This window comes from Trachurus trachurus (genome assembly GCF_905171665.1).
Source record: "Trachurus trachurus genome assembly, chromosome: 21".
NCBI lineage: Eukaryota > Metazoa > Chordata > Actinopteri > Carangiformes > Carangidae > Trachurus > Trachurus trachurus.
In genome coordinates, this window is record NC_139899.1 from 35,803 (window position 1) to 62,124 (window position 26,322).

Here is a 26,322-nt window from a genome sequence, read left to right on the forward strand (position 1 = left end):
CTCCTCTGCCTCAATGGACCAGCCTCCTCTGGTTATGACAGTTGGCAGGCAGCTTCGAGGCTCATTACCGCCACCTGGGTTGGAGTGAGGACTCGACTTTTTTTTTCTTCTTTTTTTTTAATATTCATTCAGACGTATTCGTCGTGTGACTCTGTGCACCGAACCGTGACCCCCGTACCGTGACGGCAGTATTTTAAATATTTCCATTTATCTTTAAATGTTCGTTTAGTAAATGTTCATGTAGTAGGGACGAACAACATGAAATCCGACATCCAGGCGCTGTTTCTACCGAGTTTCCGAAATCCCGACTGTCCCTGAACTAACCATGATGACGTAGTGCACTCTAGGCAGAGTTTGGCGTGTGACGTGCGTGGCATGGGCGGGGCTTAACCGTCCAGCCGGTCAAGCCCAAGCCCCGTCTTGCCGCCAAGCCGCAGTCGTTACCCACTCACCCAAGGAAGCCCTCGTCACCTCACCTGTCCCACTATGATCCTCAAAGACAGACAACCGTTTCAGCAGACGCAAGTGGAACGCCGGTAAAAGTTTAACTCCTGACAACTCATGGTTGGCCCACCAGCACAGGACTCGGTCATGGCAGCTGAGCCAATCAGCAGCGGTCGTCGTCATTCGGGGCCGTCCCTTTCCCCAGGTGACCGAAGAAAGCCGTACAGGCTAGCAGCCGTCCACTAACGTTACTAGCGGCACTTCGCTACCCACACATTCGGCACAAGAGCAGAGATACAGACACGGGAGGACTGGAGCTGAAAGTCGGAGCTTTGCTGCGACAGCTGGAAGTCAGTGACTGGAAGAGGAAGCCGGACAAACTCACTTGTCACGTTCCAACTGAAAGAAGCCGGTGAGTGAGAATTTTAATGTGGAATGCTAATGCTACTAGCATTGCTAACACGGGTAATGCCGCTAGTTCCGGTGCTAATTCGTAATGCCTGCCGTCATTTAACAGTTTACCTGCCCTGCTCGGATGATGTGATGTGATGCTGCTGCTGCTGCTGCTGCTGCTGCTGCTGAAGATTAATGCTAGATCGGACCAGGATTGGACTGAACACTGGTAAGGAATTGTGATTGTTGAAGTTAACTCATTCAATCAGACGACGCTGAAGTTAGCCTACTAGCATTGTTAACACGGCTAATGCCGCTAGTTCTGGTGCTAATTCGTAATGCCTGCCGTCATTTAACAGTTTACCTGCCCTGCTCGGATGATGCGATGCTGAGCTGCTGCTGCTGCTGCTGCTGAAGATTAATGCTGGATTGGACTGAACACTGGTGAGGATTTGTGATTGTTGATGTTAACTCATTCAATCAGACGATGCTGAAGTTAGCTTCCGATTTGGTACTTAAAATGATAGTTCACCCAAAATTCAAATTTCACGTATTATCTACTCACCCTCATGTCGACTAAGGGTTAAGATAAATTTCAGAGTGATCCGTGCCTTTTTGAAGTTACAGGGGTGGTCTGCACAGCATTGCCATATGGCGGTTGCAAACTGGGGTCACTTTCCTTCGTCCAAAAAGACACCAAAAACCATCCAAATACCTCCACACAGCTCGTCTGTAATGTCCCTCTTGTATTGAAGCCCCAACATGAGACACTGTTCCCAAAAAATTAAATAAGTCTATATTTTAAGCTTGTTTGTAGCAGAAGCTCCCATTGTCTCAGTTCACTGCTCTGCCGATGTCTGTGCAAATCTTGCGCGATTTGAGACTGAAACACTGGGAGCTTCCGCTACAAACAAGCTTAAAATATAGACGTATTTAATTTTTTTTCGGAACAATTTTCAATTCAATCAATCATGTTGGGGCTTCAATACAAGAGGGACATTACAGACGAGCTGTGTGGAGGTATTTGGATGTTTTTTGGTGTGTCTTTTTGACGAAGAAAAGTGAGCCCCGTTTGCGACCGTCATAGGACATGCAGTGCTGCACGGAGCCCCACTGTGCCTGACTCCAAGAAGGCACAGATGACTCTTAATTGATTTCACTCATTATCTACTCACCCTCATGTTGACTAAGGGCTGGGAGAAGTTTCAGAGTCCTCAGTGCCTTCTTTGAGTTACAGGGGGGCTCAGCGCAGCACTGCATGTCCATATGACGGTTGCAAACGGAGCTCACTTTTCTTCGTCCAAAAAGACACACCAAAAAACATCTTAATACCTCCATAGTGCTCGTCTGTAATGTCCTTCTTGTATTGAAGCCCCGACATGAGAAATTGTTCTGAAAAAAAAAAAAAAGTCTGTATTCTAAGCTTGTTTGTAGCGGAAGCTCCCAGTGTTGCTCTGCCGGAATCTGGCGCGATTTGCGGAGCCGTGAACTGGGCGTCAATGCAAATCACGCAATACTTGGACGGACCAGGAAGAGCAGTGCTGGGAGCTTCCGCTACAAACAAGCTTAAAATATAGACTTATTTAATTTTTTTCAGAACAATTTCTCATGTTGGAGCTTCAATACAATAGGGACATTACAGACAAGCACTATGGAGGTATTTGGAATTTTTTTTGGATGAAGAAAATTGAGCTCCGTTCGCAACCACCATATGGACATGCAGTGCTGCGCTGAGCCCCCCTGTAACTCAGAGAAGGCACGGAGGACTCTGAAACTTCTCCCAGCCCTTAGTTGACATGAGGGTGAGTAGATAATGAGTGAAATTTGAATTTTGGGTGAACTATCCCTTTAATGTAACATGCAGTGCGACTGTTCGTACACTGATTGTCTCTTTTTTGTGACACTTCTTGATGTAAAAACATTTTAGCTAAGACATTAACTTTGCCTGACACCTGCTATTGTATTTGTGAAACGTTTATTTTATTTGTGAAAATGCTAAAGGGGAGATTTCACCGTTTTTTGTTTGATACTTACAGACCTCATTAAACCAGATCCAGATCAAAAACCACTGTACCCAGACTTCTCAAATCTGGACTAGATTAATCTACAGGCCCTGAAGATTCATTCAGACACAGTTTCTGATCTGTGAAACCTTTATTCTATTTGTGAAAATGCAATAAAGGCAGATATAATCGTTTTTTCAGCATATAGACCACATTAGACCTGGTCCAGGTCAAAAATCACTGTACCCAGACTTCTCAAATCTGGCCTAGATTATCCTAAAGAGGCTAAACATTCACTATAACACAGTTTCTGATCTGTAAAACCTTTATTCTATTTGTGAAAATGCAATAAAGGCAGATTTCACCGTTTTCTCAGCATATAGACCACATTAGACCAGGTGCTGATCAAAAACTACTATGCCTAGACTTCTCAAAAATAAACGTTTCACAAATACAATAGCGGGTGTCAGGCAAAGTTAATGTCTTAGCTAAAATGTTTTTACATCAAGAAGTGAAAAGCGAAAAAAGGAGACCGCACACATCAGCTCCCTTATGTGTGTGCGGTCTCCTTTTTTCGCTTTTCATGTCCACATTTTTGAGACCAGCACCTATTGAACTGGATGTGCGCGACCGTATCTACTCTTTACATCTAGAAGTGTCACAAAAAACAGACAATCGGTGTACAAACAGTCACACTGCACGTTACCTTAATTTCCTCTTAACTTTCCCTTTTAAGGCGAGACGCTACAGGTGAATAGGGTAAAAAAAAAGGGTTAACAACAGCTATTGCCATGAAACTTTCTATGTTTATTACTTACATTGAGACAATTATTCTTTGCATTACAAGTTTTCTTAAATATTATGCTTAAATATGGAAATGAGACATTATCTAATTAAATATGCGTGAATTTGTGTACATTTCCAGACCCGAAATCTGAAGATTGGATAAAGCCACTTTCAAAATTCTTGTTTTATTTTGTTGACATATTGAAGTCAAAAGTTTTTACAGAGGGGATTTTGGATATCTCTTTTTATCACTCTGTAAATGAGAAAATACTGTCACCAGCCCTAAAAAAAAAATCAAATTTCACCCTGTTTTCAGGTATAAATTGTTGTATAAATCAGGCTGTGAATGATATATCAACAATCCCCTCTGTAAAAACCTTCAGAATATAGGCAGGAATACAACTGGAAGGTTTGGTGTCTGTAAGTAACAAGGGTGTCTGGCCACTGTGAATTCCAGGTGTGGGCCAGTAGGTCAGAGAAAAAAAAAGAAAATAAGAAAAACACTTTAGGCCTAGTTGGGCTCATCTGTAATATGACAACCAATGTTTTCAGTTTCTCTATGTCTGGCTAATCTTGATTAGGCAGACATAGAGATGACGCACTTTGTAAAGGGATCTTATCGCTCGGTGAGTTTCTGTGCTGTGTCTTTTGTTGTCTAGCAAGTGAGAGTTGCTGTTTTATTTTATGTGAGGATTTAAATCGAGTTCCTTTCCCCATTTTTAAAAGTCCCTCCGTGCTGTTCAGAGCGCGTCACGTGATGCTTCTAAACGAATCACGCTGTCGGAAAACGACACCAGCCAATGAGACCCTCCCTCGTACTTTTACGATTCGTTGCTGGTACAAAGGAAATTACCATTTTTGGAACCGACAAATTAGTGCAGGAGAGAGAGAGCTTCACAGCGATACCTGATATGACAGGAGTCTGAATGCGTTCTATCGCGGCTCAGTACGCCGCGATAGAACGCTCAGTTCTGGTGAATTTAGGAGAAATCTACAGGCGACACCAGTCAAAGTGAAGTAAAATAAACACCCATAATGTGTGTTTTAGACCATTTCTTTGTATTAGTCTGAAAGAAGACATGTTATGGAAGCAAAATAGCCCAAAATCTCAAAATTGATAAGTGCATGAAAAAACAATGTTTTTGCCTGCCTTGTCTCGCCTTAAAGGGGACCTATTATGCTACTTTTTGCACAAACTAAGGCCTTGTCCACACGAGCCCGGGTATTTTTGAAACCGTGAACATATGTTCCCGGTTGTATGTCCTGTCCACACGCAACCGTGCTTTTGGAACCCTGAAACCGTGGTTTTTTGAGCCGGGGTTGGTTTCACCGGGTGCATGTGGACACTGCAACCGTGATTGTTTTTCTCGTTTATGTCATAGCTGCACACGTGCTGATGTAAACACTGCCAGCTGCAGAGGTTGTTTGCAGCGGTTTGCAGAAGTTGACGTGAGCTCGCAAAAATGGAGGTGACAAAGTGGATTTTTATTATTTCACTTTTCTTTTTTTTCTTTTTTTACATCATCTAAATGCTATTTGTATAGTTTTTCGATGAGAAAAATATAACGAAACGGTCGTCAGGACGATCCTCTTGTCAGCTCCAAACTCACCCTCAATCACAGACCACAGCTGCTTTTCCACACAGCATCATTTACAGTAACAAGTGACGCTACAGATCAGCGGGGCCGCTGCCGCTGTGTTTTTAAATTACAGAACTAGGCTACTACAGTAGCGCCGCAGTTTCTTATTCCACACCTTGTTTGATTGAGAGTTTTTCGGGATGATTTTCATGAATGAACAGGCAATAGCCTATGTCACTGTCAGACCGGGTACTACGGGGGGGGGAGCCTATGCGGAGATGAACGGAACGAGCCAAAAGCCGAAAATGTATACGTGACGTCCGCGGTCGATATCACTGGCTGTTGTGTGTCAAAACATGGATGAATGAAACATATCCACTTTATAAAGAGTTGCGCCGCACCGACAGTCATGTGGCTCAGCAGCCAGGTGATGCACACAGCACAACAACACAGCACACAACAACACACAGCACAAGAGTCAAGACACAGCGCAGCAACATGTGCAGGCTGCTGCAGCAGTGCACGTCAAAGGGACACCGCCGAAAATAAAATAAATAGGCTACACGTAGTTTTGAAATTGTTTTTGCGCATGTTTTCATCCATAAAATGACCAAACATGAACACTATAAGCGGATTTCTTGATAACTAATTATTTAAACAGCATTTGTATAGAAATGATTCCGTCCCAAGCCTTTTGATCCATAAGCGTTTTCCACTGTATTTTGATTGGTTAAAACAGCCTTCCACACGTGCATTGCGTCACTTGGTAGCGGATTCCACGGTTGCGTGTGTACGCAGTGTTTTTATTACACCACTCGTATGGACGTGGAGCAAAACTCCGGTTTCAAAAATACCCGGGCTCGTGTGGACTAGGCCTAAAATAGTTCCTGGGTGTCTTAAAGACATGTCTGTGACGTGCTTCAGTCAAAATACCCCAATGATCAAACATCACAGCACTCTCAAAAACAGGGCTGTGCAAAACGGTCTGTTTCAGTGGCCCCTCCCTTTAAATGCAAATGAACCACTCCCTCAGCATTGCGTTACCATGACGATGTCTACTACTAGTACCTATACTGATTTGGCCAAAATGTAGTATGCAAACAAAAGCTAAATCTGCAGTAGGCAAATTGCCAGATCTCCAGTCTGCATCTGACCAGTCTACATTGTGTAATGAAATGTGATGACCTAGTCTCACCCTAACCAAAGATGGTATAGAGTAGTCTTTGCCATGTAGGCTACTGTAACCATGTAACATGTAATATAACTTAATAAAATAAATTAAAAATATATGCAGACTGGTCAGTTTATTGTAAAACAGTTATTTATTGATGTAAATGTGGTGATTTGTGCACATAGACTACAGAGCTCAGCAGCACTGCTCCTCCTCTCCTCCTCCTTCTCACAGCTTCACTTTTCATTCAAACTAATTCAACTGCCACAATTGTAAGATTTCATCAATGAGACCAACATTTATCTCCTAAAAAGAATAACCACACGGTGGTAAACGTCTAAAAAACCTGCGGGTATGTTTATTAGCCATGGTTTTCTCTACCGCGATGAGCACGGACGTCTGCCCGGCCAAGGAGGCCTGCAGACGGGCTCTGCCTGTGTGAGGAGCCGCTGCAGCTCCGCCGGAGCTCCGGCGCTCCGTCGGTCCAGCGTTACGTCGGTCCGACGAACAACGTCGCCCCGGCGGTACGTCGCTCCTCACACAGGTACAGCTTCACTTACATGAAACGTCGGCGTAAACTTCTAAATAAAACTCAGTAAAGTGACGCTACAGCGCTAAAACATGCAGGGAAAAAGCAGGAAGTAGTCCGCTCCGCTCTCCGCTGTGACACCAGGCACAACAGAGCAGCATGGGAGGAGGCGGGGCCGGCTGGAGCAGAGACCTCGGCATGACCATGTAGAGGAGTCCGGCACGCCATGACGTAGACGCGAGCTCATGTCAAAAAAAAGTCAGCGCAACCGAGTGTAACAGGTGTGCAGAGAAATCCAAGAGAAATCCCAATCATCTAGCAGGGTTTACCTCCAAATGCATTAACCTCATGACATGACACTTCCACAGCCTCTAGAACCATTATCCAACATTTTAAACATATATAAAAGTCTGAAAAGCTGGAAAAGCATAATAGGTCCCCTTTAAGTACCGAATTGGAAGCTGGCGAATCGGAGGCTAACTTCAGCATCGTTTCAATCAGGAGGAGTGTAACACATAGATGGATGAATGATTGATGATGATACTTGTTCACTAACAGGTCAGGCTTGATCGTGATGATGATGATGAATTGAAGTGGAGATCGACTGACACGGATGGCGAGCTACCCAGAACCTTGAAGGAAAGATGGCAGCTAAGACACACACAGGCCGTAAGCCTGGCTGATAACCAGGTGGTGTGGTAGAACTTTTCTTTCCCCATTAGCCTGTTTCCCCCTCACTCAAGTAACCAGTAACCCTTATTTCCTGGGACTGTGCAATATTACTATACTTGAATCCTGTTTACTAAAGGTATTTATTAATCACTGAGTATTTAAGTGAATATGGTACTGGGAAATGTATTGTGCAATGAGGTTATCTGAATGAGTGTGTTCCAACTGAGTCGATTAACCTCAGCTACATTTAAAGCTGCCCGGAGAACTGTGATTATTCCTGATAGTATACTATGAATCACCATACCGAACTTCTGTAAATATTTTCCCCTCAAAGCCCTTTTTATTGTTTAATTATTTTGTTAATTATTATTAATTCACTTTAAAGTTTCTGTGTATATATTTTGTCAATACACCTAATCTCTTTGCAATTCAGTTGTGTGTGTCTCGTCAATTCTCCTCAGCTCCTAGAGTCGAACCTCCTCATGACACTAGTCCATCTACAGGTTAATTCTGGTATTTTCTCCTAACCATAGTAATAAGTTTTGTATCTAAAAATGATAGTTTACCCAAATTTCACTAATTTTCTACTCACCGCACAGCACTGCATTGCCATATGACAGTCGCAAACGGGGCTCACTTTTCTTCGTCCAAAAAGACAAAACCATCCAAATACCTCCACACTGCTCGTCTGTAATGTCCCTCTTGTACTGAAGCCCCGACATGAGAAGTTGTTCCGAAAAAAATTAAGTCTATAAGCTCCCAGTGTCTGTAACAACAGCAGTCACAGCTGCACGACGGAAGCTGGAAACTGTTCCATACTGTTCCAGGAGATTACATCAGCAGAGTCCAGGTATGCACAAATGGAGATAGTCCAGTAATTTTAAGCCAAAAAAGGGGTCAACGTTGAACAAATTGCAACAGAAGCAAACTCAACTGATTTTGTATCCTCAACATGTCCTGAATGAGGGAAAAAAAAAAACCTGAAGAATTAGGGGAAAGTTTCGGAAAAAGACCCAAATATATCCCATTTATACGCCTATTAATTATTTTTCTTTTTACACTTTAAAGGGACAGTATGGGACTTTATTGGCTTTTTATTGACAAAAATCAAATATCGCTTTCATAAATACGTATTTCACTGAAGTGGAATCGCGCCCGCATACAAACGAGCGCTTTCTCGTACCTTAGAATGAGATGTTACAAGTCGTTACAAATAGGGATGTCCAGATCCGATCACGTGATCGGAAATCGGGGTCGATCACGTGATTTCAGACTCGATCGGAATCGGACGTTACACCCCGATCCGGGATCGGATATATGCATATTTATTCTCGTGATTTAAAAAAAATCAGATCTATAATATTTCAAAACAAATGGGAAAAATTACAGCTTGGTATTTACGGTTACGTGGTGGTGCAGAGTCAGACCGTCTGCGGCATGACGTCACTTTGCGGAAGCAGAAGACGGCAGCAGCTTGAAGCTGGGAGCGCGAACATGTCTGCGGTGTGGAAGTATTTTAATATCGACGACAGAAATGTTGCTCTCGCAAACTGTAACATTTGCAAACTTGGGATTTCAAGAGGTGGCAAGGACAAGGCTGCATTCAACACCACAAACCTAATCCGACACCTTAAAAATAAACACCCGGCACAACACAAGGAATTTACGCAGGCAACCCAGGTGAAAACGAGTCAGCCCACGCTGCAAGAGACTCTGAAGAGAAGAGAAAAAATGCCCGGCGACTGCGAGAAGGCACGGGGGATTACAGGTAAAATAGCGCAAATGATTGCCATGAGTGACCAACCATTCGCGCTTGTGGAAGACCCAGGTTTTCGTATGCTAATGGAATATTTGGAGCCCCGTTTTGACATGCCCTCACGGCACTATTTCACCGAGAAAGCTCTGCCGGCGCTTCAGAAAAAGGTGTGTGACAAACTCCGTATCATGTTATCAGCCGTGCCCCATGTGTCATTAACCACAGACATCTGGAGTTCGTCTGTGGCTCCGATGGCACTACTGAGTCTCACTATACAATGGATCGACTCCAGTTTTGTTTTACGCCGCGCGACCCTGCATGCCCAGGAATTTCGTGGATCCCACACAGCAGAGCGCATCCGACAGGCGATGGAGGAGATGCTAAACAACTGGGGAATCGACAAGCAACGGGTCCACGTGATTTTGCGCAACAACGCTGCAAATATGAAGAAAGGCATGGGAGATATGGGAGTGCGGAGTTTGGGCTGTGTCGCGCATTCTTGCCAACTCTGCGTGCATGAGGGCCTGCTTTCCCAGCGCAGTGTGACAGACACCCTGGCCACCGCGAGGAAGATTGTAGGTCATTTCAAGCACTCCACACTGGCCTACTCTCGCCTTGAAGATATCCAGATGGACCTGAATATGGATATCAAGCGCCTACAACAAGATGTGCAGGTCAGAGTCCTCTCATAACTTTATTTGATTTAATTCCATTAACTTTTTTAATTAATTTAATAGACCACTAATAATTTACTTGCACTGCACCTGGCTATTCCAATTTGCACAAAAATAAAGTGATGTTTGTTCTTCTGTCTCATGTGCAGACAAGGTGGAACAGCAGCCTCTACATGCTGCAGAGCCTACTAGAACAAAAACGAGCTCTCAGTGTCTATGCAGCTGAGCGCACTCTACCAGCAATACTGACAGCCAGCCAGTGGGAGCTGATGAAGAAGACAGCTGATGTGCTAGCCCCCTTTGAAGAGCTGACCAGGGACGTGAGCCGGGAGACTGCAACTGCAGCTGACGTGATCCCTGCCATAACAGGTAATTTGTATTTTTATTTATTATTTTATATTGTAACATTTATTGATATTGTTTGAAAGAAATCATCATTGCATGCATTCATTCATTCATTCACTAGCCATCAAACGTATTCTGTCTCGGGAGGAGAATGATGACCAGGGAATCAAGACCATGAGGAGGACGCTCCTGGAGGCTGTGGAGAAGCGCTTTGCTGATATTGAAACTGAGCCACTCTTCTACATTGCCACTCTACTAGATCCCAGATACAAAGATGGGCAAGTATAATGCACCTTTTGTACATCATGTTCATATAAAGTCAAGTCATCATCATCAGACACCAGTATTAGGCCAATTTATTTTTGATTTCCCTTTTAATTTAGATTTGGTTCTGTGTTTAGATTTTTAATTGTTTATTAATTGAGTACATGTGTAAGGCAGTTGCCTAACTGAAGAACTGTGCTATGTGTTGTCTTTTATCTTTTGTTGTTTTAAATTGTGTGTTACATTTATCTATTTCTAGCTTCTTCACAAAGTCTGCCAACCTGACGCTGGCAAAGGAACACCTCATCCAGGAGGTGGCAAAGATAGAGGGGACGAGGGTCGCCAGTGCAGTCCCAGAAGAAGCAGGGACTTCAGCAGACCCAGTGAGCAAGGCACCACGGCGTGAATCATGCAGCAGCCTGGACAGCGCCTTTGAAGAAATCCTACAAGAGAGGCAGTTACAGGCCCGGTCCGTGAGTAGCACATCGGCAGAAGTGCAGGTGCAGACCTACCTGTCAGAGAAAACAACCCCTAAGAAAAGTGATCCACTTCAGTACTGGAAAGAACATGCTAATCAGTTCCCCTCCATGGCGGCTGTTGCAGCCCAGTATCTCTGTGCCCCCTGCAGCTCTGTGGACAGTGAGAGACTTTTTAGTGCTGTCGCTAACATCCTTGATGAGAAAAGGAACAGGCTCAAACCTGAAAAGGTAGAGATGTTGGTTTTCATCAAGAAAAACATACATTTCCTTCTGTGAAGCCAGAGGAGGAGGGTAAGAATTAAGAGTGCAGTTCCAAAAAGCACTTTACTGGCCTTACTTTATAACATTGTGGCACTTTTATTTGCTTATTTGTTTACATGCCTGCCAGGTATTTCAAGTTGAGCTGCTGTTATTTTTATATTAGACATTGTTGCACTAAACTCTAATGTGAAGAATTCTTTTATTACTTGATTGTTCAAGCTACCTCACAGAAGTGCTCTGTTTATAAGTTTTAAATGATAAAATAAGTGAATAAAATAAAAAATCAGGGACATCCTGGATCTGTTACTTCGCTGTCTTCATTTTTTAAATTGCAATTTAGAAGTATCGGATCGGGACTCGGAATCGGCAGATACTCAAAATCAAATGACTCGGACTCGGACTCGGGGGCAAAAAAACCTGATCGGGACATCCCTAGTTACAAACATACAGGGGGGGGTTCACCGAACCTTCTCTGCCATGTTGAATCGCCATGTTTTACGTTCAGTGTCACCGTGGCTGTAAGTAACCTCAAACTCGGGCCGCCGGAGCTTCTCGGCTCGGGGAGAAAGTTTTCCAGACAGCGCCTGTTAAAACTGTCACCACCGTGTAGCTAGTGTGAGGAAGGACGGAGGCACTGGTGTTGCCTTCAGGTGCAGTCAGACACCTGAATGACGCCGTGAGTGACGCCGTCGGCAAACCAACTGGATGTTATTTTACTCGACGAGAGGAAGCCGGTAAAACGTGGGTCAGGTAAACAATACGACATCACCATGACAACATATTGTCACGCCTGTATTGTTTTGCCTCGTGCTGGCGGACCGTTTGTTTAGGTAGAGGCTTGTTTATCCTGATACATGCAGCGTGTGTTGTTTTTCTGACTTCTGCCCGAGTTTACGTAAACGCAACAGCAAGAATACGTGCCGACATGCAACCGCACCGCTAGATGGGGGTAAATCTCACATACTGTCCCTTTAATGTTAATAGGGTAAAATATTTAACCTTTAGATATCTCCATGAAAATTACTTAGTTGATTACTTACATTAAGACAAACAAAAAATGTATTACAAGTTTTTTGAAATTCTTTGTTAACATGAGAAAATTTGCATACATTTGCATAAATTCCACCGTTTTGACGGCACATGTGTATATATAAAGGTGCTGTGGTGGTACCAGCTTGGCTGACTCCAGAGGTTCATAAAGGGACCTGTGTATTGTCTTGAAATTTCGGACCAAGTCACGGAGTTTACTTTCACTTTCGTCAACTTACCAACTGTAGCTTTAATGAGCTAGGGCGCTTAGGCTACCATGTAAAACGAGTGCTTCCCGCAGCGACGGATTCTTAAAAAATTGCAGCCATCTTGAAATTTAAAGTGGTTTCTTGTTGGTTGACCGATGGGGTCAACTTATTCCAATTTTCAAGCTGGTACCACCACAGCACCTTGATGTGCCGTCAAAACGGTGGGGTTTATGCAAATGTATGCAAATCTGCTCATGTTAACAAAGAATGAAAAAAACTTGTAATACATTTTTTGTTTGTCTTAATGTAAGAAATCAACTCGGTAATTTTCATGGAGATATCCGAAGGTTAAACATTACCCTATTCATGTGAGAGAAATAATTAATAGGCGTATAAATGGGATATATTTGGGTCTTTTTCCAAACTTTCCCCTAATGGGATTCTTCGGGGCTTTTTTTCCCCTCATTCAGGACATGTTGAGGATACAAAATCAGTTGAGTTTGCTTCTGTTGCAATTTGTTCAACCTTTTCTCATAAAATGAGTGGACTAAGAGTGTTTAGCAGGAGTATTATGGGCTTGCGAGGGGTTCCAGAAATATCTGGTAGGACTGGACAGATTCAGACAATTTACAGATCACAAGCCGCTGGTGCCGCTGATTAACAGATTAACTAATTTGTAACGGGGGCGTGGCCTAATTTTGTAACGGGGGCGTGGCCTAATGTGTACCGGGGGGCGTGGCCTAATTTTGTGACGGGGGCGTGGCCTAATTCTGTGACGGGGCGTGGCCTAAGTTTGTGACGGGGCGTGGCCTAAGTTTGTGACGGGGGCGTGGCCTAATTCTGTGACAGGGGCGTGGCCTAAGTTTGTGACGGGGGCGTGGCCTAAGTTTGTAACGGGGCGTGGCCTAATTTGTACCGGGGCGTGGCCTAATTTTGTAACGGGGGCGTGGCCTAATTTGTGACAGGGGCGTGGCCTAATTTGTGACAGGGGCGTGGCCTAAGTTTGTGACGGGGGCGTGGCCTAATTTGTAACGGGGGCGTGGCCTAATTCCGTGACAGGGGCGTGGCCTAATTTGTCACGGGGGCGTGGCCTAATTTGTACCGGGGGCGTGGCCTAATTTTGTGACAGGGGCGTGGCCTAATTTGTGACAGGGGCGTGGCCTAAGTTTGTGACGGGGGCGTGGCCTAATTTGTGACGGGGGCGTGGCCTAATTCCGTGACAGGGGCGTGGCCTAATTTGTCATGGGGGCGTGGCCTAATTTTGTGACAGGGGCGTGGCCTAATTTTGTGACGGGGGCGTGGCCTAATTTGTGACAGGGGCGTGGCCTAATTTGTAACGGGGGCGTGGCCTATGTTTGTGACGGGGGCGTGGCCTAATTCCGTGACAGGGGCGTGGCCTAATTTTGTGACGGGGGCGTGGCCTAATTTGTCACTGGGGCGTGGTTGTGATGGGACGTGGCCTAATTTGTCACGGGGGCGTGGCCTAATTATGTGACGGCGTGGCCTAATTTTGTGACGGGGCGTGGCCTAATTCTGTGACGGGCGTGGTCTAATTTTGTGACGGGGGCGTGGCCTAATTTGAGGAGGGAGGAGGGATCCCTCACCCAGGACGGACAGACGTGCAATAGATGTTACAGACAAGAAAACAGTTTACAGTTTATGTCACAGAATGTGCGAAATATGGAAATGTTAGCAGGAGTTGATGAAGGCAGCCTCTGGTGAGGGGGGGGGGGGGGGGCAGGGAGAGCTGGCCAGCTCGATGGGAGGACTGGGTGGTAGACTGGTCGATGGGAAGGGAGGGGAGGCCGGTCTAACAGCAGGGGAAAGGGTGGGAGGGGGGGCGATGCAGACGGTGGCTGGTGCAGAGAGATGGAGCTCCGGTGGATCTGCGGAAACACAGAGAGAGTGCGAGACACCAAGGCCAAACTACAAAGTACAACAGAAAATGACAGTTCAAAAATATACTGAGGAGAGGAGAGGAGAGGAGGGGAAAGGAGAGGGCTCTGTGTAACCAGATGTGTCCCCAGCAGTCTAAGCCTATAGCAGCGTAGCTATAAAATGGTTCAAAGCTACCTGAACCAGCCCTAACTAAAAGCCCTGTCATAAAGGAAGGTCTTAAGTCTAGACTTAAATGTAGTTAGAGTGTCTGCCTCTTTGACCCATGGAGAGAGCTGGTTCCACAGTAAAGGAGCCCGGTAACTGAAGGCTCTACCTCCCAGTCTGTTTTTAGAGGTACTGGGAGTCACTAACAGACCTGCGTTCTGGGAGCGGAGTGCTCTGGTAGGACAGTAAGGAATGATTAGTTCTTTCAGATAGGACGGAGCTTTATCATTAAGAGCCTTATAAGTCAGCAGAAGGATTTTGAAGTCTATTCTAAATCCTACAGGAAGCCATTGGAGAGAAGCTAAGGTGGGAGAGATGTGCTCTCTCTTCCTAACTCCTGTCAAAACCCTTGCTGCGGCATTCTGGACCAGCTGGAGACTCTTTAGAGAGTTTTTCGGACAACCTGACAGGAGAGAGTTGCAGTAGTCTAACCTAGAAGTGATAAATGCATACACCAGTTTCTCAGCATCACTCTGGGAGAGGATATTCCTAATCTTAGTGATACTGCGCAGATGGAAGAAGGCGGTCCTAGTCACGTGTTTTGTGATGGGGCGTGGCCTTATTTTTGTGACGGGGCGTAGCCTAATTTGTAACGGGGGCGTGGCCTAATTCTGTGACGGGGGCGTGGTCTAATTTGTAACTAATTTGTCCAGGTCATCGTTATCCATAGATATATATACGTAGATGCCGCATTCGGGCTTGTTTGGAATGTCTCACGGCCGCCATCTGGAGGAGTAGTTCCTCCTGACCAGCAGTCAACAGCTACTTGCAGCTACTTTTATTCCTTTGTTGGATTATGGTGATGTACTGTACATGAATGCCTGCTCTACTTCGTTGCATATGCTGGATGCCATTTATCATTGTGCTTTAAGATACATTACCGGCTGTAAGTCACTCACCCATCATTGTACTCTGTATACTAAAGTAGGCTGGCTGTCTTTGTCTGCACGTAGGCTTCTGCACTGGTACATCTTCATCTATAAAGCAATTATTGGACTACTTCCCTCATACCTCTGCACCTACCTCACTCTCACATCAAACTCATCATACAGACTGCGCTCTCTGGACTTTCTATCTGCCTCTGTCCCCAGAACTCGTACTGAGTTTGGGAAGAGGGCATTCATGTACTCTGCTCCCTCTGGCTGGAACAATCTCCAAAAAACACTAAAACTACAGGCATTCATCACCCTTTCCGATTTTAAAACCAGACTTAACTGTTTTTTAATTGCAAATCATGGAGTGTGTAAATGTTTTACTGTTTAGTATTTTAGCATCACTGGATTAGCGTTCTTTTAGTGTGTATTGTTGTGCATTGTTCTGTTCTGCCCTGGCTGATTTAACATAATCTCTCTTCCTTCAGGATCCCCTGGTACAGCCTCCCCTTGTACCACACAGCCCTCCCGTCCTCCTTCTCTTCCCCCCATATCCCTCCCGGACTGTAGAACTCTGGACGTCATTCATCTTTTCTCTCTCTCTCTCTTTTCTCTCTCTCTCATATTCGTCCTCACTTCTTTGTGTGTATATTATCTTGTTGCTGCTTTCTTGGCCAGGCCATGCTCGTAAAAGAGATTTTTTTTATCTCAAGCAATTTGCCTGGTAAAATAAAGGTTAAAAAAAAAAAACAAAAACAGTCAGACCGGGTTTGACAGCTGTGAAACTGGCAAAATGCCAGCCTTTTGTGCCGCATACGGATGTTCCCATCAAAGAAACGGCAAAACGAAGAAAGATGGTGCTACATTTAGTGCATATACCGGTAGTTAATATATTAATAGTTTGTTATTTTGTAGCCTGTATTTGTATGTATCGTAATTATCAGCTGTTTCCCCCGGCTGTTTGCCTGTTTTCTGAGCATCAAGACTCATACCACCACAACGAACCCTCAATTTATGGACTTTATGGAATATTCAGGACAAGAAAACAAAAGATGTTTTTATTAGTAAGACATCAGTAAGATGATGAAAGTGACACCTGGCAATCAGCCGCTACCTATAGGCTATAATTGTGATATAATTAAATCAGTTTCATGGCACTTACATTAACATTAACTGCTAACAGTTATGTACCTGAATTGTAGTTACATAAGCATGGACAACTGAGCGTTGTTCAGATGGATTTGTTTGTGTGTAGTTTTCCAAAAGATAAACAGAGGAGGAAGGCATGGGCAGCAGCACTCAAGTGGACAGATTTCGTCCCACAGGATTATTCAGTCTTCTGCAGCTGTCACTTCCTACCACACGAGTTTGACAGGCAACTCGGTTAAAGGAAGGAGTAACACCATCCGTGTTTAATTTTCCTCGCCATCTTTGCAAAGTTAGTGTCATGACAAATTCTCACATAGTCTTAATATTTCACAAACAACACAGTGCCCACTAAATGATAATAAAATACAGTATTAGAAATTGTTCCTATTGAATTAACCCTCATATAAATCTTTAAAAACGTAGTCAATCAGTGTCACCTCCCTGATGTTAAAATGCACAATTCTATTAAGAGAGAAGACATAGCCTACTTTTTTTTTTACAACGCATGATTGACTTATGCTAAAATACCTGAAACCTTTGTCTAAATAATATAGACCTACCTGAAATACATACCTGATAAAGGCTCTGTGAAAAACAAAACAAAAAACACAAAATTATTACACTTAGCTGGTATAGCTATAAAAAACTAAATCAGTTCACACCCACCTGAAGAAGTACTGGAGGACAGGCATGTCAAGAATAAATAAAATCACATGGATTCTATGTTGCATTAAACCTGATTTTATGGCTTCAAATTTGTAGTTTTTACTATTTTCCACCAGGTGCCCAGTACACATAGGTTGAGCAGGATGTCACAGCAGGCAGCGGCAGAAGATCAGCAGTCACGCTCACGTTCACCTCTCAGAGAACTTGGAGGACTCAACCTCAGTGAGAAGTCAATCTCAGTGAGTGAAACGATTGTTGTTCTTATTACCTTTGCAGGATGCTTGGCTTATAAAATTAAGAGAACAAATTTAAGTTATTAATAAATGTAATATTTTTCAGGATCATCTGTATGCCTTTGATCCAGTCAAAGCAAAACAAAAGTTGATTGAGGCTCAGGAGAAGATGGAGGAGTTGCAACGGAGATTGAGAAATGCCAGGGAGAGAGAAAGAAAGCAGAGAAAGACAGTGAAATTACTAAAGTTACTACTACTAAACTAAATTGCTAACAGATTAACTGCAACAGAAACTTGACTTCTACTCTGGTTGGTTGAGCTGCCGAGCCCATTCCCTTTAACAGATCTTTTATAGTGGTTTCAAGAGTAATTCAACCCCCAAACCACTTTTATTAATCTGAAAATCAATGTATGAGGGAATTCACTTGTGTTGTTGATGGTCTCAGGTCCAGATATTTTAGTGCAAAGTGTATGAATTTGACATATTGCATCATGAATATGCCCTCCCCTCTCTATCAAACTGAGTGGACCCTGCTCCAGAAGCATTTTTTTTTAATTTCCAGGGTAGAAGCACTTCAGCCGGTTCAGTTACACTTTAAATTAATGTAATCACAGGCAATTTAATTGCAGACTCAACACTGTTCTGAATACCTACCAGGAATAGCTGTAAAAACAAAATCAAAATCTGAAAACTGAAAATAACTTGTTTTCCTCAACATTTCAGATCTCCCTGTTGAACTGTTCAGGCAGGATCATGCTTTCTCTCCAGCTCAAAGAGAATTTGCTTTAACCCTGCATTTGCACGGACCAAAAGCATACACATACTTAAGAGAAACAATGAAATTTCCACTACCACATCCTCACACTCTTCAAAAGTAAATATTTCACTTTCCTCATTTTCACACTCTTCAAAAAGTAAATATGACAGTATGTGTTGTTTACACATTATCACTTGTTTTACCTGAAACAGATGGTTGCAGACTGTGGATGGAAAGCCTGGTTTAAACACTGCACTTCTGGATATGCTGCAAAAGAGAAAAAACGAAGACCCAGACCAATTCTCACAAGTATGCCTAATGTTGGATGGCATGGCCATCAGGCAACAGATCCAATATGACGCGCACACACAAAAGATGACTGGCTTTGTTAACCTAGGAGATGGCTTAGATGAGACCAGTGTGGCAAGTGAAGCCCTTGTGTTTATGGTTGTGGGACTCCGAGGCCACTGGGAGATGCCAATAGCCTACTTCCTTATCAAGTCTCTGACACCAGACACCCAAATGGTCCTGCTGCAGTATGCCTTGGAGGCAGGGACGGACTGGCCATTGGGCAATGTGGGTAAATGCCACTGCGGCTGCCTGGCGATGCGGCCGCAGGCAGCTCCACCAAATAGATAAAGTGGAGCGGAAGGGCTGCATCAATAGGCGGCCACGGCCGCAAATAAATAAATGAATGAATGAATAGGCTAAATAAATAAAGCGGAGCGGCTGCGTTAATAGGCGGCCGGAAATTATGCCATGGACTAACACAAAACTAACTCTTAACATGTTTCAACATTAAAACGTATTCTAAGGGGCGGAGAGGGGGGGTTACTGTAGGTTGTCTCACTCATTCAATCACGCACGCACACACAGCTCTCAAGCAGGGACGTGCGGTCAGGGGACTCATGAGTTTACCTCCGGCCAGGCAGCGGCCGTAGAAGCCACTCGCCGTCTCATTGTACGTAGGCACAGAGCTGCTCTGTCTCTCCTGCCCGTACGGTGTGTATGCGCAGTATGTTCCCCCAGACTTGTACGCCAAGGAGGCTACGTTGCCTCATTGCGTTACTCCAAGTGTGAGCGTCACATACGTTTACGTTTCGTGAATTGTAAACAAACAGACGCCCCCTCGGATTTTGCGTCCAGCAGTTTAGCGGGTATTTCAACTGCAGTGATGGATAACACTACCGGAGAGGCTCAACAACTTTTTAAACTGCATTTGAGGAATAAACGGCAGCTTTTACCTGACGGAGACCAACGCCTAAGCTACGGTAGCTAACAGTTAACTTAGCAGGTTTTAAAGTTTTCTCTCTCTCTCCCCCTCTCTTTCTTACACGCACGCACGCACGCACGCACACACACACACACACACACACACACGAGGTTGCCTGTCATATCTGTTGTAGGCTATACCTTGTAATAATAGCTTGTAGAGTACAGTTAACATTATTGTTGTACAGTTAACATTATTGTTGCTTCAGTTTGAGTGTGGATTAATTGTTTGTTGTGTAATGTGGTGGTCTAATATCGTGATCCTGTTGTTGATGAGTTGGATTTTAATAACAGCTGATCTGTGTAGGCTACTGTAGCCTAGATGGCGTGGATTGTGATGAGAAGGTGTTGCACACATTTTAAGACTTATCTGTGCAAACCATTGTGACCTGAGAAGGCAATGTGGCCTCTCTCTGTCAAAATTGCCAGGGCCTCTTTTTGGTGCCAGTCAGCCACTGCTTGGAGGCGCTACATAATCGAGGCATAAAGGTAGTCTGTGTAACAATGGACGGACATTTGTCCAACATGAGCATGTGTACTATGCTTGGATGCCGGCTCAAGCTCAATCCTCTGGAGCCACTCAGAACTTATTTCACCCACCCATCTTCTGGCGAAAAAGTGTTTGTTATGATGGACCCATGTCATATGTTAAAACTGACCAGAAACATGTTGCAGGCATACGGTTCCATTAACAGTCCTGTTGGAGCAGGGAAATGGAGCTACTTATCAGATCTTAATGTACTCCAGGAAAAAGAGGGTCTGCATGCTGCCAACAGGATAACAAGCAAGCACATCAACTTCACCAACCAGAAGATGAAGGTGCAGGGCTTACATTTCTCAGGCACCATGCTTGATTTCAGGCGTATGGCACTTTAGATTAGTGTAACACTTGATTCAATGTGTACACAGTTTGTCCTCACAGGCTCACAATTTTTTTTTGCTTTAACTCCTGAAGGTGTCCCTAGCAGCCCAGACACTGAGTCGGTCTGTAGCAAAGGCTCTTCGTATGGTGCAGGAAGCTGGCTATCCCCAGTTAAAGGATTGCTCTCCAACCGTTGGATTTATTGAGGTGATCCTTGAAAAGTTCATCAGTACTTCTATTTTTCAGTATTGTGTAAATTAGATTTTTAAGGAAACAGGGCTGCGACGATTGATTGATTGATCGATCGATCGATCGATCGATCGATCGATCGATTGATTGATTGACAGGAATTGTATCTGCAACAATTTTGATGATCTATTAATCTTTTAAGTTGATTATCAAACAAGATGTAAATTATAACCAGAAGCATCAGTAACAATAAGGAATATTTGTGTTTTAGGTCATTGACAGATTATTCGATGTAATGAACAGCAGAAATCCCCGTGCCAAAGGCTCTACTAGGTTTTCTCAACTGGGAAGAGACCTTAGGATTTATGACTGAAGCCCGGTTGTATTTGACCCAGCTCACACTGAATGATGGCGCTGCACTTCATCGTTCAAAGAGGTTTTTTTTGTCTTGTTTTCTCTCAAAAGTAAGGTAAATACCACTATTAGGCCGGTCAGAATCTTATATTGCAAAGATTTTCTTAAACAGCAGCACCAGTTGGTGCCAGAGAAAATATTTGCTGTGTTGATTGTACATGTTGGCAAATCTTTCATTTTTCAAACATCAACCATCTCACAGGACTATGTAAACAGTCAAATAAATGGTAATAGAAATCAAAAACATGACCAAAAAAAAAAGTATACAGAATGGCTTATTAGAGGTGTTTACCTTCACTGACATTTTAAAGCAACATTGCGGAGTTTCAGCGCAGTGCTTCCACCATCTGGTTGAAAAGCGCTATCGTCTGGGGGGAAAAACGAAAACGAAACTTAACAGCGAGCGCATCCAGCGTTTATTCCCATTAATAAACGGCAGTATTTCCCACATGTTTGCAAGGAGACTGTGTGGCGGGTGGTCGGGGGAGGGGGGGAGGGGGTGTGTGGGGTGGGGCGGCGACAACGGCGACGACGACCGGAGGAGAACCGTAGTTTCGCTTTTACCCACCACGTCTCTCCCTCGACGCAGAGGGGAGGGGGGAGGAGGGGGGGGCAGTGTTTCGTACCCGTGCAGGGAAGTTACATAGTGCAGTTTCAGCCGACGCGACCCGGCTCAGGCTGCGGCGGCAGCACCAGTCATCCTATTAACCATTTTTCTACCATTGCAATGAGTCTGGAAACATTATTTTAAGGCCGAAAAACTCCGCAATGTTACTTTAAAAAGTAAGAGACTACAAATTTCAAAGAGTAATAATAATATAACCATACTGAAGCAACAAAGTAATTAAAAAGCCCATAGGTAAAATTCATTTTTCAGTAGTCAAGTAAAAAGATGCATGCAGAGTGCATGGACTCCCTTGTATACCAGAATATTTAAGGCGCCAGCATATTTATGTATAATTTATTTTAAAAGTAACCGTTTAAAAAATTGTCATAGTTTAAATTTTTTTTCTATCCTATAGCGGGCTATATTTTATATAGTATAAATACAGCATAACAAATGTGTTAGAGATGATAGTCCAGGGGTTAAGCACTTTGTCAAATGTTTACTTTTACACCGTGGGTCGCCGGTTCGCTTCCCGGCCCAGACAGCCTTGCTGCTTCATGTTGTGATTTTAAATAACTGTTACAGTAATAGAATGTGTGTACCCAGCGGATTCTCTTATTGAAACGTTTAACAAGAGATGATGGGTAAACATACGTGATTAAGAAGGTATGGTATAATGAAAAATACGCCATGATGATAATGACAGAGACGTTCTAATACTTTGATAATGATAACATTGGTGCGTGACACCCAAGGGTCAAAGCCAGGGGGCGCACTACTTTGGGTTAGTGTTATGCTTTCCCAAGAAGGAGACTGAATGGGAGACAGACGATCAGGCACCATGAATGGTCAAAGTCCTCAAGTAAGTTTATTGTTTAATGTTGCTACAACTCAAAACACATCTTTTATCGTTTCAATCTGCAATTTGTAGTAATAGTATGAGTTGCAGCAACAGTAAACAATAAACTTACTTGAGGACTTTGAGCAGCAAGGCTGCCTGGGTCAGGAAGCGAACCGGCGACCCATGGTGTAAAACTAAATGTTAAGCAAAGTGCTTAACCTCTGGACTATCATCACTGACATACTTGTGAGACTGTATTCATACTACTTAACTTCTGGACTATCATCACCAACACTCCTTTCATGTAGTATTTATACTATATAAAATACAGCCCGCTAATATTGGATGGGAAAAAAAAAATCTAAACTACTTCAACTCTTTTTTTTTTTTTATTATTATACATATATGCTGGCGTCTAAAATAGGTGTCTATGTAACTTTTAATTTTTGAGGCGTGGATGGCAGGACTGTAAGACTGCTCACTAAGGTTGAGCTATAGCCTACCCTAACTGCTGTTTTCTTGTCTGTAACAACATCTATTGCACGTCTGTCCGTCCTGGGTGAGGGATCCCTCCTCTGTTGCTCACCCTGAGGTTTCTCCTGTTTTTCCCTGTTAAAAGGGTTTCCATGGAGTTTTTCCTCAGTCGATGTGAGGGTCTAAGGACAGAGGATGTTGCTACGATGCCATGTAAAGCCCTTTGAGACAAACTGTTTGTAAAAACGGGCTATACAAATAAAATTGCCTTGCCTTGCCTTGCCTTACTTAAGACACTTTGTTTTCTCCTTTAATTTGTCACCCATCTGGTATGTTCCAGTTTAAATCATTTAACAATATTTACTTTGAACTGGTTTAATATCATAAGACTGAGTTGTTGTACATATTTGAATACTGACATTTTTCTATATTTCAAAGGTATCTGTCTGTGACTGTTTTTTTGATCAACATTGACACATTGACCCTGATGATACCGGAGCTGCTGCAGTCACAACAGTATGTGTGTACATACCGCTTCAGCCAGGATCATTTGGAGCTCCTCTTCAATTCTATCAGGGCCTCAGGTAGGAGCTGATGTTAAAAAGTACAATTCTATTACATAAGAGAGAAGATATACTTAAAAAAAAATGCATGATTGACTTATCCTAAAATGTGAAATCTTTATCTAAATAATATCAGTGTAGACAGACCTGAAAGGACATTCTCTAAGAGTGCTGGCTTTTCTACTCTTTTTAAAACAAAATCAGTTCACATTTACCCGAATAAATAGCTGAAGGAATGGCAGTGGAAATAATACCAGTATAGCTATGCAACGTACTATATGTATTTGAAAAACAAACAAAACAAAACAAACAAACACATGACTAAATTAAGAAAAAACTGACTGTCTGTGGAAGGATGGTGGTGCAGTCAAAAAATAGCTCCCGAGGCACTCTTGAGGTGTAGCAGAGATTTTAATAAATAAAAAAGAGTGCCTCGGGTGATCTTTTTTGACTGCACCACCATCATTCCACAGTCAGTTTTTTCTTAATTTATCTTGATTATTTTTCCCTTAAAGAGCACCTTGAGCCACTCCACACATACTCTTTTTTTCCCCTGTGGCCTCTACAGCACTTACCCTCCCCTCTACTTTTTAAACACATGACTAAGTTCTATCTCTTGTATGAATTTCAGGTGGATGGAATAACAATCCGACTGTTGTACACTTTCAAAGTGTTTTCCGCCGGCTAATGGTCCGCTGCGGCGTATCACCCGGAAAAAACGGCAACGTCCAAGCACAGGATGACACTGTGGGCCCTACTTTCCTGGCGCAACTCAGGGGGGCGCAGCGAGGCGAGCCCTGACGCAGCTGGCGCAGTGGCATTTTCCTCCAGTGCAACAAGGTGCGCAGCGGATTCGGTAAATTGGCAGACTGCTGTGCGCCGAGATGGGAGTGGTCGCGCAGCAGGGGGAGGTGTCGACAGATTCACCGTGGCGCAGTGACAATTTGTTGCAGATAGACCGCGCGGAGAGTGCGCCGAAAGCTCGCCAGATCCAACCTGGTCTAATCTCAGCGCAAGGCGAAGCGCAGCCAGCGCAGCGGCAATTTGACTGCCCAGCACGCAGTGCGCCCACGTCACCAAGACCTCACAGGCAGATTTCCACAGTTCCAGGCACATTTAAATGCAATTAATAATTAATAATAATAATAATAATAATCATCATCACAATAACCCCTATTTATTGTATCTGAATCAGCACATACACCTATATCTATATAGATTGTCCCGTCACACTGATGGCAGATCAAAGGCTTGCGTAATGGAAACTCAGCCTGACTGAATTAACACAGATGAAACCAGGGAGGGACTGAGACAGCCGTGGATGTCCCAAGAGCAGGTGTTGACACTACACACTGTGCCGTTGCAGATGATCAGCTATTTATTTATTTATTTACTTATTGATTTATTAGGGGCCAGCGCCGCATCGTCACGCGACCATAACAAATAAAACTGAAAACAAATAAACTATCATCTCTCACAGCAAACCACAATCAGCCTCGGCATCATAGTGAGCAGATATTCACATCTCCCCTCTCAGGTAAATTCTAAAGAAAAAAGAAAAAGAGAGACGCTCCATGATGCCTCCGTTACGCACAGCTGTTTGTTTATGTTGTGATCTGTGCACACGGGTTTAAATATAGGTTACTAAATATGAGTGTCTTTATTAATGGAAAAGGGGTGTGTGTGTTTTGTTTTTTGTTTTTTTTTACTGGGCAACAGCTCTCAATCTGTCAGAGCAAACATCATAACCTCCTCCCTCCCAGACTACTTTTGCATCATCAGCCCGTGAGGTCTGTTCGCGCGACCGGACACTGCCAGCTTGGACCGGACCAGAACATCAGTTTCCTCCCGTCTCACTTGCTCTGACAGATTGAGAGCTGTTGCCCAGTAAAAAAAAACAAAAAACAAAACACACACACCCCTTTTCCATTAACTCATTGGCTGCCATTGACGTCTATAGACGTCAATCTAATTACAACCGTTCACTGCCATTGACGTCGATAGACGTCAATTGCGTTTTTCAACGGGAGGGGCTGGAGGATGGTCTGGTGGAGCTTGTCCATCAATATCAGGCTTGTAAACTAGTGTAAAGACGTGTAGCTGTCCTGTAGGTGGCAGCAGTGCCCTCTTTGGATGAGAGATCAGCATTGATTATGAGAAGAAGCGAGATGACAAGAGATATAAGAAACTTATCGGAGCCTATGTGTTCCGCACGTTGGCACATTATGTACCGTATGTGTCGCGGTAGTTCGGAGAGGAAGAGGGTCGCGATCGTGAGAAAACGACGGAGATCATTGAAAAAGACACCGACGACCGACACCGACGCTGGACACCGGCGATCAAGCCGGGCCGAGCGGCCGGTGAGAGAGTCAGCAGCTGACGGCTCGGTGACCCGGATTCGTCAGATGAGCGGTTCCGTCCGGATCAACCAGGAGCAGCAGAGACTCGTCCCCACGCTCCAGAAAGACATGAAGGTAATAATATAATACATCAATGGTAAAAAAAATTAAATAAACTAACTTGCTAGCGAGCTTACTTTTACTGCTAGAAGGGCGGATCGCTTCGATCGCCGGCGGAAAGCTTTAAAAAAAAAACTCCACATCACACTTGACTACAACTATAAGAAATGTATTTTTATGGTAATTATATATATTTCTATAATTTACAGGTCGTGGATCAAGCAGTGGTCGACCATGGGGCAGAGGTCATGTGACAGCTACAAAC

The 26,322-nt window shown here is 43.8% G+C and overlaps 1 pseudogene across 1 annotated transcript; it reads left to right on the forward strand.

Annotated features, from left to right (window-relative positions):
- Nucleotides 1–699: 699 nt before the first annotated feature.
- LOC311004729 (THAP domain-containing protein 6-like) lies at nt 700–26,322 on the forward strand (annotated as a pseudogene). The gene is made up of 15 exons (XR_014596486.1): nt 700–856; nt 962–1,066; nt 1,197–1,281; nt 7,465–7,596; nt 16,059–16,451; nt 16,837–17,008; nt 17,478–17,624; nt 17,725–18,493; nt 18,589–18,685; nt 20,324–20,467; nt 20,604–20,717; nt 20,971–21,135; nt 23,474–23,619; nt 24,230–26,072; nt 26,267–26,322. The product of XR_014596486.1 is annotated as a THAP domain-containing protein 6-like (transcript).